At 48.5% G+C, this 14163-nt stretch overlaps 1 protein-coding gene across 5 annotated transcripts in view; it reads left to right on the top strand.

The window, feature by feature from the left end:
* The window catches only part of CSNK1G1 (casein kinase 1 gamma 1), a 95882-nt gene that overhangs the window by 12695 nt on the left and 69024 nt on the right, over positions 1-14163 (top strand). For 2 of the 5 annotated variants that reach the window (XM_065076322.1, XM_065076319.1), the window contains exon 2: positions 7230-7301. The exons of 2 other annotated variants lie outside the window; for them this stretch is intronic. The gene's annotated coding sequence lies outside the window, so the exon portion shown is untranslated. Of the gene's footprint in view, positions 1-5975; positions 6399-7229; positions 7302-14163 lie in introns of those variants that run through there. One more of the 5 variants, XM_065076320.1, reaches the window with a different exon arrangement.

Here is a 14163-nt window from a genome sequence, read left to right as displayed (position 1 = left end):
CATTCCCCAACTTACACTGGAACCTGGGGTTGTTCCTGCCCAGATTCAAGACTCTGCACTTGCCCTTGTTCTATTTCATTACATTTTTCCCTGCCCACATGAAGGAGAAGAACCAGGAGGGACAACCAGAAGCAAAGAATCCAAAGCTTTTGAGAACTCTTGAGGAGCAGCAGAGGCCTTGAGGATGGAGAGGGGTGGGCCTTTGCTTGGAAAGTGTCACCTCTTCTCCTTAGGGGGTCACTGGTGTCACCCGAGTACTAAACTCTTCTAAAGAGCATTAAATTAAAAGCCTGTTAATGATTTAGTAAACCAATGCAAGTGAAGGAATGTCGAGCAAATCATTTTTGGTGACCTAACAGAGCTTGGTTACCCTTTTCTTCAAAAGCATACAAAGAACTCAGGAAACTCATCTTCAGCTGTAAATCTTGCAAGAAAACTCCTGTAATTAATTTTTTTAAGTTGTTTTTAAGTGGTATTGCTGGGATTGAGCCTGGAAGTGTGAACTTGACCATGTCTAATGAGACAAATGCCATTTGGGATCACTTGGTTTAGACTCGACTTAGGAGGAGTTTTCTTCTCACAGGGACCGGGAGTGGAAATGTTCCTTGTGCATCTGCTGTAAGAATATAATCCGTGTGACTCATGTTTCCCTTAAAGGCATCCTCGGAAAAGGGGAAACAAAATCCAAAATACGAGCAGAGTTCGCTGTGTTAATAGTAACACACCGCGTGTGATCCAGGTGCTGCGTTTCGGAGGTGGGCGAGCGCGTTGTAGAGACACGTGTGGCTGTTTCCATTGGGGGTTTCCCTAAAGCCTCTTTTGATAAGCCCGCGAGAGTTCAAGGATCCCATCCTCAATTTGTATGGTCACTCGATGTTTAATGGAGGTGGCTGCTCTGCGTTGGGTCTCTCCACTTGAGGCACCCGGGTGGTTACTCAGTGGCAGTTTGTTGGGTGCCCTCTGCTCTTGGTTCGGGGAAGTCCCTCTTTGTGGTAAAAAGCAGGTATTTTGCGTTAAGACATGTGCTTGTTTTGCCCAGAATCACATACTATCTTTCTTCCAGGCTACAGTTTCCTGCGCAGTATCTGCTGGGGTGGGAGGGATGCTTAAATCATCTAAAAGTGCAAAGCAAATCCACCTTGGATGGGATTTCCCCGTTAGTTTGGAGCTTTGGACGCTGCGTCCAACGGGTCAGGGTTTCGGGAGCGGGGCTGATGCTGAAAGCCCCGGCGGGGTGTAACATCTATGTGCTCACACTGAGAAGTCGCTGGATGGTGTGATCTCCAGTAAACACCAACAGCGAAGACTTTATGTAATCAAATTTAACTTTGAATAAGCAGGATGCTGTTGCGGCCGAGTCCAAAGACTGAAAGCATTTCATCTGATGCTATTCCTGTGTTGCGAGCAGACTCTACCTGCGCTTGCCCGCATTTTGCCTACATTTTGTAGCCTCCTTGTCATATTTGAGGCACCGTCCTGTTCTTGTTCATGCAGACCGTTGGCGTCAGGTTTGAAGTCTTCAATATTTTCCCAGTAACAAAATGTAGTTTCCTGTTATTTTTTAAAATATGTGCGGGAGCTTTGCTCCAAGTGCAAGTTAAACCATTCACCTTCTGCCCAGCTCTTTTCCAGGTGTTGAAGTATTTATTTTTGGTGAAAATACAGAAAAATCTACCCAACAAGGCATGACTCTTCCCCATTTGACATTCCTGCTTTCTACATTTTGAGGGCAGACAGCCTTAGTTTGGGTTATTTCTGCTTCACTGCTGTTCTGCTGTCCCCTGGACAGAGATCTTAATATCCACTGGTAATTGGCAAATAATAATAATAATAATAATAATAATACCATGTATTTTTTCGCAGCTACTTGGCACGTAAGGCTGCTGATTTAAGACTAAATCAAACCTAACAGAGCTTGGTTACCCAATCAATCAATCAAAGTTTGTCTCTTTTCTTTAGGAATTTGCTGATTTGAGGTGAGGCTTTATTAAAGACTCTCTGTCTGGTTTTCTCCCAGCCACTGTGAAGTGTCTAAAAATGTTAGTACCTCTTGAAATTTTGGAACCGTCTGACTATTTTGCAGGTTTGTTTTCACTGGTTTGAGTGCTCTGGGTTTTCTTAAGCTCTGGCTAAAGGTCCATATGAGAGGAGAACAAAATCCTAAATCCTAAGCTGTGAGATGAGCCTGATGGTGTTTAACCCGGGACTGTTTGCGTCCTTCTGTTGTTCAGAAAAATGATGCTAAGGGGGAAGGCAAACCTTTGCCTAGGCAAGGCTCCTGGATGCTTATATATTTGACTTGGAACAGAAATATGTTTAAAGCGTTATGCCAAAACTGCCTGGCAGCCTGGAGACCTCCTGAAGAGGCTTTTCTGCGCACCAGAAGTGACCTACAGAGACCTTATTTTTCCCGTGTGCGCGTGGAATTATTTGCTTGAAAATCTGCTCGCCTGAGCGTGTCTTGATCTGGGTCTGATGGGTCAAACAAGGCCCTTGTTTCTGGAGAACTACATGTTAAGCCAAGTTCTGGTTGTTGGAGCTCGATGCGAGTGCTGGAGTGTTGTGTTGGCTCCTGAGGTTTTGTTCCGTCATCTGATGCCGGCAGGAACCATCTTACCTTTTTTTGCTGTGCTGGTGGTGCCAAGACTTTGGAGTAGAGCAGTGTCTATTAGGTTGAAATTTTAATATTGTTCCCATGCTTTAATTTGGTAACACTATAAATGCCTCGAGCCTAAAGACAACGAGCTTTTTTTGAGCATTACCCAGAGTTTTGTGCTGCTCACTGGTCATAAACTGATAACGAGCTGAAGTACAAAAGATCCAGAAACTCCCAAAAGAACTACCGAGGAATGGGTTTATAGTCATGGTCTTCCTGCAGCAGAAGCAATATCCTCCAGAGGCCAAATATATATATATATATCTGTGATATATCCCAAATTTTCAGCTGTTGTGCCTCAGAAATCATGTCTCTCAGTTCAGATTTCCCTGGAGAAGATGGAAGACCCGGTTGAGTACTCTAAGGTAGCAAATACCATCTCTTCATGGGTTGCCTTTTGGGATGTTCGTTTTTACTCTGAAACTCTGAAACAAGCTTCCCATCTGCTTCTTGCTTTGAAAAGCAATGGGGAAAAACCTTGAGTAAGGCCTAAATCTTCTGATGGAGCCTTGTTCTCTGTCACCGACAGCTGGAAGAGGTTCTGGGGGTCTGTGGGGTCAGTGTGATGGGTAAAGAACTGGCTAGATGGCTGGGCCCAAAGAGCTGTGGTGAACGGAGTCAAATCCAGTTGTTAGCCAGTCACAAGTGGTGTCCCCAGGACTCGGTATAGGGGCCAGTTCTGTTTAATCTCTTTATCAGTGATCTGGATGAAGGAATCGAGTGCACCCCCAGTGAGTCTGCAGATGACACCAAATTGGATGTTGATGTGCTGGAGGGTGGAAAGGCTGTACAGAGGGAACTAAAACAGCTGGATCGATGGGCTGAGGCCAATTGTCTGAGGTTCAGCAAGGGCAAGTGCCGGGTCCTGCACTCGGGTCACAACAACCCCATGAACGCTGCAGGCTGGGGAAGAGCGGCTGGAGAAGGACCTGGGGGTGTTGGTGAGAGCGACTGAACATGAGCCAGCGTGTGCCCAGGTGGACAAGAGGCCACAGGATCCTGGCTGGTACCAGCACTGGTGCGGCCAGCAGGCCCAGGGCAGCAACCGTCCTGTGCTGGGCACTGTGAGGCCCAACCACGAATCCTGGGGGCAGTTCTGGGCCCCTCAGCTCGGAGCTCAAAATGGCGGCACCAGGGGTGGCGGGAATCACCTCAGTGCACAAAATGGCGGCACCAGTGGCACCAAAATCACCTGAGGGCTCAAGAAAGGGCTTGAGGTGCTGGAGTGAGTGGAGAGAAGGGAACGGAGCTGATGAGGGGCTGGAGCACAAGTGTGATGGAGCGGCTGAGGGACCTGGGGGGTTCAGCTGGAGAACAGGAGCTGAGGGGAGACCTTCTGATCTCTGAACTGCCTGAAAGGAGCTTGGAGCCAGGGGGGTCGGGCTCTGCTCCCCAGGAACAAGTGCCAGGAGCAGAGGAAACGGCCTCAAGTTGCGCCAGGGGAGGTTGAGGTTGGATCTGGGGAACAATTTCTTCCCCAAAGGGCTGTGGGGCATTGGAACAGGCTGCCCAGGGCAGTGCTGGAGTCACCAGCCCTGGGGGGTTGGACAGACGGACATGAGGTTCTCAGGACATGGGGCAGTGCCGGGGTGGGTTACGGTTGGACTCCATGATCCTGAGGGTCTCTTCCAACCAAAATGATTCTATGATTTTATCTGAATATCGCAGCCTTCAAGAGGCCGAACAGCAACGCTGCGTGTTGGCTTTGGTGGCTTTGCCGTGGTTATGTTGAGCGATGCAGAGGACCGTGTCCTCAGTACAGGTGTGTAGAACCTGTCCGTGCCCAGCTCCAGAGCCTCCAGTGCTTTGTATCCTTCTCGTTTTGGCAGCCTGTAAAACAAATAACTCTTCTTCTCAAAGCAAAGTTGCCTGTCGGGAAGCAGAGCATCCTCATGGAAGTGTTTCGCGTTATTTCTGCGTGGTTGTACGAAGCCAAGGTCTGTTGAGTTCAAGCCAAGAGGTCTCCGAGGCCTAGTGCCATCAAGGAGATGTCGTAGGACATGGCGCCTGCAGGTCCTTACTAAACACAAATGGAGTTTATGTGTCTGTCAAAAGGCAGAAAGGGTCTCTCTCTTGCTCCTTGCGGTTTTGCACTGCCTTTTTTATGGTTGTTCTTTCCGCAGCAGCGCTTTGAGCTGCCTCAGTCTTCCCTTCACGGAGGGATGTGCTTTCCTGGCCCTTCATCGCCTCAGGCTTTGGGCAGCAAGGCTTTCTGGAACAGACTGGAGCTCGTTAGCATGATAAGCCAGTGCTCCAACCGGGCCGTCCGCATATTCTGGCTTGTTACCCATTGCTTTTTCTTGCTGCGAGAGGTGGCTTTCTGTATCACGCCATGCTGGCCGCTACGCCAGGTTCCTGGGCTGAGCCGGGCTTAACGTGCGCTGCACCCGTGGGCTGGATCCTCTCATTGCTCTGGGCTTCCAGGTGCAAAACGGGCTCTGCCTTTTGAACACACAATCTCGAGATGCTGGAGTCTCGTCTATGTGAAAGAGTCACGTTTGTGGTGCCGCAGGTCTAAAAGTCTGTTTAAAAGCGTTTCGTATGCGGTAGGGATGGGTTTTGTCACCTGGCTTTGCCAGTAGAAGCGTCAAAGACTGACCCGCACGGGGAATTTTCTCACGTTACACTTTAACTCCGCCATAACGCGCCTGTTATCTTTGAGCAGAACATGAATAATATCTAACCCTGCTTTGAACCTGAGCCTTAGGGTAGCACAAGATGGTTTATTTACTTTTATTCCTAAAGCAAATCATGGTACCATAGGGTGAGTTATAAATAGTCTTCTGTTCAGCTTCCTTGTTGGAGACACAGTCTCTGAGCAGAGGTTGGTATTTATGTAAGGAAACTGAGGCAGTTTCTGGCTGATGAACCCCATTTGGAATTTTTACACCCAACTTTTGCTTCTCCTTCTGGGATGAACTGTGTTGGAAGTGGCAGAAGAGCAAAGCTTTGCTGCTTAATGGGTGTTCAGCGTTACAATATGTGGCCTGTCCTGTTAATGGGATGTTCTGTTCGTTGCCCAAGAGGGCTTTTAGGGTTGCGATGTCCAGTGACTAAACCCTCTGCGATCCTTCCTTGCCTGTGAATACAGGTGCTGACGTTTTCTTTCTCATAGGGCTTCGTTTGGTACCAGTTTGACTGGTTCTTCCCTGCTGCAGCCTTTAACCCGGTCAAGTCGCTTGGAACGGCTTTAGCGTGGAGTAGAACAAAAGCTTGCCTTAAATGCCTTACAATAAACTTAATATTGGGGGTTATATTCACCTGCCTGATGCCTTTTCATTTGGGAGGAACGGGCATCACTCAGTGCTCATCTGCAGAGCCTGTCCCTCGCTCGGGTCATTGGCTTCGTTCAGGGCTTGGTGCTGGCTAATTGTAGACGAGGATTAATTAACGAGAGCTGCCGCGAGCTCGTGGTGGCTTTTGAAGTCTCGCATGACGCCGTTGAGCAACCCTCGTGGGTTCTTGAGGACAGAAATCGCGAACGGCATTGGAAGAGCGCTCGCGGGGCTCGGACCGGACGGACAACAAGCCGATGACGGCGCAGGGCCGGGCTGGCCCGGCTCCTGTGTGCTGTGGTCAAGCGGCGTCTCTTGCCGGCGCAGCGACGGCCGCTTTGCTCTGCCTTGACTTGGTGTTGGAAGAAGCAAAAATACTCCGGTGCAGGGTTTCCTTCTGCTGTCGTCGCGGTGAGGAGTGAGCATTTTTCCCCATTGTGTTGACAACAGAACAGGCCGTCTGAGAGGTTAGTGTGGATCCTTAAACTCAATCCTTGCTGTAATAGTTAGGAAAATAAGGATAAAAGTGCATTTTGAAGCCCCATTAGGTGCTTGGGGAGCCTGGTTGCGTCGAGCCCATTGCAAAGCAGCACGTGTAAGGGAGTCAACGTGGTATAAATACTTCAGCGTGTCGCAAGAGCGTGTCTTCTAGGTGATGGTCACAGCCCCTCAGACCTCCAGGTTGCTTTTTAATGTGTTAATTTTTGTCGGAACGATCCATGGGTTTGCTCCCAAAGGAAGTTAAACGCCCAAGTTGGGAATGCAGAACGGGACAGCGTGTCTTTAGTTACCCGGTTTTCCAGAAATAGTTTCATTTTGGGTCAACCTTCACATCCATTTTACAGCGCGCTCCCTCTTGGAAAACACTGTTTGGGGTCATTTAAGAGGGAAAAAGGCCCAAATGGAAAAACAAACCACCCTTGTGCTTCCTTCTGAGCAAAGCGCCTGAGGCATTGCAGGGGATGGAGCCGGCCCGGGATGCGGCGGCACGCGAGTTCAGGTTTGGCAACCTGTTTCCCAAGGTGGGGAAACGCAGTTTACCAACACCAAATCACCCAAGAGCTGTATTTTAAGAAAACGCTGTCATCTTCTGAGCTCAAATTCACTTTATTGCGTAGGAAGCTATTGGGGTAAGGAGAAACACAAGACTTTCCTGTAAGTGGTGTTTGGCTCCGTTTCACCCACAGTATATGGAAGCTGGCACATCAAACCGAAAGCTGCAGACATTGGCAAGATTGAAAGTTTCTCGTATGAACTGCTGCATTAAGACTTCTCTAAACCACCCTTTATTTCCCCAGGTTGGCCACAGGTATGAGCGGCTGGCTCTCATCGCCGAGAAAACACACGGACCGGGGGAAAAAAAACCTGTGGTGAGTAGTGTATGGCTTGATGTTCCGCCATAGAACTCAACTATTCCTTCCTAAAAAAGACAAACCAACCATATATAAGTGAAAACGCTTTAAAATCTGATGCGTCCAACCTGTGGAAGGTTGAGCCGAACGCAAGTTGCTTGATGCTTATTCCTTATTTCTATTTTGACACATTTTTTCCTCTCGATTTTGTTGGTGTTTTTCACCCCAAGTAGCTTCTCTGGGCACTTTGCATCCCTGATTTGCTCCCCCTGGCTTTATTTTTAGCAGCATATGTGTTGAGCGAAGTCGGTGGCTGCAGCATTCTGTGTTGGTGCTGAGTGTCCCCAACAAGGAAACTGGGGAGGATTCAAGTCAGGGAGAGTCCAAAGTCCTTCAGAAGCTTCTCTAAAAGTGCTTTAACTTTATTACTGGGAGGAGAGTTGATGTGCTGTGTATATAAGTATTTATTCCAGTGTGACAGGTGAAATATGGCCCAGGTTGCTTATTCTATTACAGCCAACATATGAAACGAGGAGAAAATTCAAAACTGAAGGTCTTGTGGCAATTTTTGTCTCCAGAACAGAGAAATCAAAAGGAATAGCATTTGGAGGTGGGAGTGTTTGCCTCCAGCGCGGATAGATACCTTGATTTCATGAAGCGAGCAACAGCAATGCACATAAATAAAGCAGCAAGTGTTTGGATTGGATTCAAGCGCTGACCTTGAGAGCAGCGCAAGTCTCTGCTTGGCAGGAGATTTCTCTTTTCTGGATGTACGGAACGAGTGTGAAACCGACACTGGATTTGCCTCCCCCACTCTGAAAAAGCATCGAAATAGCGACAAACTGCTTTGCTGCTCAGCCCTAAGCCGGTGCTGGTTAATTAGTTGGGGCGCTTCGTTTGGGGCCGCCGTTGTGGATCAGCCCTTGGGAACAGTGTTTCTGTGGATGGACAGAACAACGTGACTAAACAAATTCTGAATCGTCATTTCCATTTTGCGTTTTGGATGTAGAAGGCTTAACGAGCTTTTGGTAATTTCGGATGAGGGGTGTGGATTGGTGGACAACAGTTTCACGCGTTCAGTAGCTTCCAGCCCAAGAAGAAATCTGTTTGCGATTTGACTTGACGCACTATCTCGAATTATTTTGCGGTTTCATGCCCTCAAACTGATTTATCGTGTTGGTGCCGGTAGCTGGAGTGCCGTTAATTGTTCGAAAAGTCTTTATTTTGAGCGATTCAGTACAGATCTTTTAATTTCTTCATGCGAGCCCGACAGTGACTGTATTAATCTCACAGGGCTTCATTTTACATTGTTTTGTCTCAAAGATAAGCCCCTGAAGTCTAAATTTTTGCTGATGTGATGTTGTGCAGAGTTTCTTTTGTGACTGAAGTCGCCGGCTTGTTTTCCCTCATCCCTCTTGGAAGATGTCTGCGATCTTGGCAACTTCATTTTCATCAGACCCACCTATTTCCACAGGCTTTGGGATCGTAATGTGCTTTTTCGCTGGGGTGAAGCTTCTCCCCGGCTCACGATGTTTGGTTTGTTCCTTTTCAGCCATTTCCACCCGAGGATTCTCAGCACAGCATGAATGCTGTTAGTAAATGATACAACCAAGAGACCCGTTTTGTCTCTTTTTTAATGTGCTAGAAGCTGATAACGCATTCCTGAAATTCTTTATCAACTCTGAGACACTAAAAAGTGCTGCTGTCTTGCTCCCAAGCTGCCTACACTTGTATCCCATTCCTGTCTGCTTTTCCCTTTCGATATATTTAAATTTCATACCTAAAGCAGCTCTGGTTCTCCCATTTCATGACTTCTTGTCCATCCTTGTCTATAAAATCGCACCTTGACTCCTGTTGTTACTCGTTCGAGGAGCATTTGTGTCTTCATCTGTGTGTTCCCAGCCCCAGGATCCCAGGCAGAGGTTCCCAGACCTGACTCCTCCCCAGTGCTCCCGGTGCCACCTCGGCGCTCCGGAATCTCTCATTGTCCACACGAGCCAAGAGTTGGCCTTGTCCTCCGGTGTCCTTGGTGACCACGTCCAGCTGCAGGAATCTGGATTTAGGAGCCGATTTATTTTTTCCTGGATGGCATAAATGACCAAGAGCGACAGCCGCTGCTGGTTAAAAGTTGGATTTTGTTTTAAACCCAGCGGTGCTGGAGGAATCGACCTGGAACTGAAGTCTTGGAGTCTGTCTGAGACGGCAGTAAAAACCATAGGTGCCTCCTCTGTTCTTCTTGAGAGCGGTTGTAGCTGAAATATCCTTCTGTACGCGAAGCTTTCTATTTGTATTAGTCATCCTTCAGGCTTCTGGATTATTTGAGTGCTGAAAGAAGAACAGCAATATCTATTTGGAGAAAGGTACATCATGTGAAGTGCAATTCCAGTAGATCAGAGCTACGTGGCTTGAGGTGTTGTCGGGAATGTCGCCTCTCCTGGGGCTTTGCAATCGGTAAGGCCCGGATCAAAAATCTGGTGTCTTACAAGGCTTCTGCTTGGTTTTAGGGACTCCAACGATGATGCCGTTTGAGCTCCTGCTCAAAATCACACTTGAATTGTTGGGTGTTGGTTTCCAAACTCTGCTAAACCCTGAGGAAAAGGAGCCTAAGGGGTCCAGGGATAGGACATCATGCCCTGAATAGCCCAAGCGGTAAAGGGATGAGAAGTTTTGGCTCTTGATGGCCCAAGTGGGCTAGAGATGGGACAGTATGGGTCCAGGGATGAGATATCCTGGGTCTCGGTGGCCTCACAAGGTCCAGAGATGAAACATCTTGGCTCTCGGTGGCCCAAGTGGTCCAGGGATGGGACATCTTCATTTTTGTGGCCCAAGATGGCTGGATATAGGACATCCTGGTCTTGGTAGCCAAAAGGGGTCCAGAGATGGGACATCTTGGTCTTGGTGGCCCAGGATGGCTGGATATAGGACATCCTTGTCTTGGTAGCCAAAAGGGGTCCAGAGATGGGACATCCTGGATCTTGGTGGCCCAAAGTATCCAGGGAATTGACATGTTGGCCTAGGTTGGGGAATTTTAGGTCTTGGTGGCTCAAGAGGGCTGGAGATGTGACATCTTGGGTCCAGAAATAGGACATCCTGGGTCTCGTGTCCCAAAGTGTCTGGGAATGGGACATCTTAAGGCTTGATGCTCGATAGTATTAAGGAAAAATATTCTATAGTAGGTATGGGGGGGGGTCCCTAACTCAAATAGGTAATGACCAAAACTATCTTCTATGACTCTTCAACTTGTATGGGCTTGATCTAAGTCTGAAAATGCGTCGAGCTGAGCTGGTCTGTTTTTAAGCTGTAATTCATCAGTCTCTGCTGGTTATGGGGAATCTTGAGGCCAGCTGCTAGCTACAAGGTTAATTACAATACAGCAGGGTCATCTTCTAAACTTCAAGAAAACCCAAATATTCATGACTTTTGTAGTGCGTACAGGTTCACTTCATCGGATTCTAACCCAAGAATGAAATGTGGGGTTTGATGTAGCGTTTGAGATTCGTGGTCTGGCAAAACCCTTGTTCTCCCTTACGCAGTCTGGCTTTTATGTAACTCATTATTTCTGCTCCAGCGTTGCAGATAGTCTGGTTCCTCTAGCAACAGCCACCAGATGTTGAGCTGAACAAGCCTTAATTCTTTAAAATTGACCTGTGAGAAATGTGTGAAGGCGAACGCGGGGGCGGAACAATTGTATGTCAGCATGATTTCCATTTCCTCGCAAAAACCCAGCGCGAGCCTTCGCCGCTCCATTGGCATGGCGACGGGTCTGGGTTTTTTGCTGTGAGGCCTTTTCCAGGGTTTTTAATGTTTCCTAAACGTATTTTTGTGAGGGTAGGGGCTGGCATCAAGCTGTCCTATGAGAATTAGCATTCCTTGGGCCATTAGCACTGTATGGGCTGAGTGTCTGGTGGACAGGTCGCTGTGCCGATCCTGCCGTGGGTTCTGGTTGCCAGCCAGACCTCTCACCTACCTGTACATCTTCTGCGATCAACCCTCGGGCTTCACTAGACTCACTTCATTTCATGTTTCCATGGGAAACCATCTCTTGTCTGGATTTCTCAGCGAGGTGAAGAGTGCCCCAGTGTTTTGCTGGGACATATGGGATGAGTAGTCCTGACGGTGACCACAAGGAGGTCCAGGCAGCTTTTGTCTCTGAAACGTCCCCATTCAAGAGCTTCGGGTCACACTGGTTATGCTGGTTTTGCCTGGGACAGAGTTAATTTTCCTCGCAGTAGCTGAGGGATTACTTAGCAAGTTTGCTGATGACACAAAATTGGGGGGAGCTGTCAACACCCTGGAGGACAGAGAGGCCCTGCAGAGGGATCTGGACAAACTGGGCAATCACCAACCACATGAAGTTCAACAAGGGCAAGTGCCAGATTTTGCACCTGGGACATGGCAACCCCAGCTGTACAGACAGACTGGGGGACCAGGTGCTGGAGAGCAGCTCCATGGAGAGGGATCTGGGGGTTCTGGTTGATGGCAAGTTGAACATGAGCCAAGAGGGACCCGTGTCCTGGTGCGTCCAGCACGGCCAGCCGGGCAGGAGGGGATTGTCCTCACCTGGAGCATTCACTGTGTGCAGGGCTGGGGACACAGGAGAAAAGGAGATAAAGCTACTGGAGAGTGTCCAGAAGAGCCTATGAGGTTAGTAAAGGATTTGGAGGGGAAGCTGTACGAGCAGCGGCTGAAGTCCCTGAGTTTGTTCAGCTGGAGCAGAGCAGACTGAGGGCAGAGCTCATGGGGCTGCAGGTTCAGCAGGAGCAGGAGGGGCAGGCTGAGCTCTGCTCTGTGACAGTGACAGAGCCCAGGGAATGGCAGAAGATGTGCCGGGGAGGGTCAGTGGGACATGAGGAAAAGGTTCTTCACCCAGAGGTGCTGGACACTGAACAGGCTCCCCAGGGAGGTGTCACGGCCCCAACCTGACGGTGTTCAAGAAGAGACTGGACAATGTCCTCAGACACACGGTGTGACCTGTGGGGTGTCCTGTGCAGGGACAGGAGTTGGACTCCGTGATCCTTGTGGGTCCCTTCCAGCTCAGGACATTCTATGAGGAAGGGGGGATGTTTGGAGTGATGGCGTTTGTTTTCCCAATTAACCGTTATGCACAATGGAGCCCAGCTTTCGGGGACACATCTTCCTGCCATGGGAAGCAGTGACTGATTCTTTGTTTTGCTTGTGTGTGTGGCTTTTCCTTTACCTATTAAATTCTATTTATCTCACCTCACAAGTTTTCTTTTACCCTTCCGATTTTCTCCCCCATCCCACCGGGGGAGAGTGAGCGAGCGGCTGCGTGGGCCTCAGTTACCAGCACTGCTCTGCGTGGGAGAAAACTGCACGGGGGCTCTTCTGCTGGCAGGGAGTGATCCAGTACATGGAATTTTGGGTCTGTTTTCTCCTCTAGGTCTGCAGAGACTAGATAAATCCAAGCAGAGCTGTGCTATTTCCCTTCATGCCAGGACCTCTTGTTGTGTGGCTTGGACGCGAAGCTGCATGTCCTGGACGGCCGCGGTGGCTGTAGCTGTGGCCACCTGGCTGGACCTTCAGTCGGTCTGTGGGCAGCGCGGTTGGTGCAGGTGTGATGTGGCTTTTAGGAATCTGAATGCATGAAAAGCCACACAGATAACCTTCCAAAATACGTTTATTAATCTTTAACAAGTCCGTACCTGAGAAGTGTGGATGGGGAAGAGAAGCGCAGCTCTGCAAATGGCTTCAATGTTTCAGAGGTCAAAGGACCTGCTGGGTTAGATTAGAGATGGTTCTGCTGGAAATAATTTTTACCTAGAGCTGGAAATGCGTCAGGACACACAGCAGATGCTCCAGTCTTCACAATTAGAGATTTTGGTATGTTAGCCTTCTGTTTGGTGCTATTTCAGGAGATCTAGGTGCCTTCCCACAAAATTTGGACACAGCTGGAATGGGAGGTATTATAATGTAACTTAAATATCCTTTTTGTCCAGGGAGGTGTGGGACTGGTACTCAAAGTAGCTCCTCGAGCTCCTTTCCCTTGTGCTGTTTGTGTATTCAATAATACTTGTGCGCTGGGATATTTATGGTAAGATCTTCCTAAAATGAGCTCACGGGCCACATACTCACTGGCTCCCACTGCCAGCATCCTTGCACAACAAGTTGCGCTTCTTTCTCCTTGCTAGATAACTCCTTTTCTAAATGCTACCAAATCATTTTGCTTCAAAACATGCCAGTTTTGAAATTCAGCATTTCCCACCCAGTTTTCTGCTGGTGGGATGGGGGCTGTGCCGCATCCCGGCGTTTCAAACCCGTGGAGGATGTGGAAGCTGTTGCTCCTGCAGTTGAAGCAAATCAAAGCCTTTCCGTTCTTGGCATTCTGTGTTATACAGCGTAGCTGATTGAATATTAAAGGTGTCGCCGCGTATTGAAGTCGCTATAAGATCAAAGCCAGAAGCAGGGTACGTACGGAGCTTCGACTCGCACCCAAACCTGTGGTTGTGCTGTTGTAAATAGAAGCTGTTTCTAAGCACTGCTCGGTCTCACTGATAAAAAAACACCACCAGGAAAACTAAAGATTATTAATTGTTAAGATATGGATCTGATCACCACATAGGTCATAAGCTCCTTATATACATATATGAATTGATAAAGTAGTCATACAGTGCAACAGGCTCTTCCTTCAATCTGTGAAAACCCCATTGGTAACGTGCACCTGCTGCAGTAGCCCAGGAAATGGGATGTTGTGCCAAACACGCCCCTTGCGTGTCGTGGTGTGTTTGCTCGTGCCCTCATTGCAACCTGCGTTCCCATGGCATGAATTTCTTCCGATAAACTCTGAAATGTCCTCTCGGGCCCTGCCGGTTTGTGCGATCTGACCGAGAAGCCTCAGCTGGCAGTGACATGAAGTTTCTTT

This window comes from Columba livia, chromosome 11 (assembly GCF_036013475.1).
Source record: "Columba livia isolate bColLiv1 breed racing homer chromosome 11, bColLiv1.pat.W.v2, whole genome shotgun sequence".
Classification (NCBI taxonomy): domain Eukaryota; kingdom Metazoa; phylum Chordata; class Aves; order Columbiformes; family Columbidae; genus Columba; species Columba livia.
Note: the sequence above shows the minus strand (reverse complement) of the source record. Positions and strands in the feature narration are given on the sequence as shown.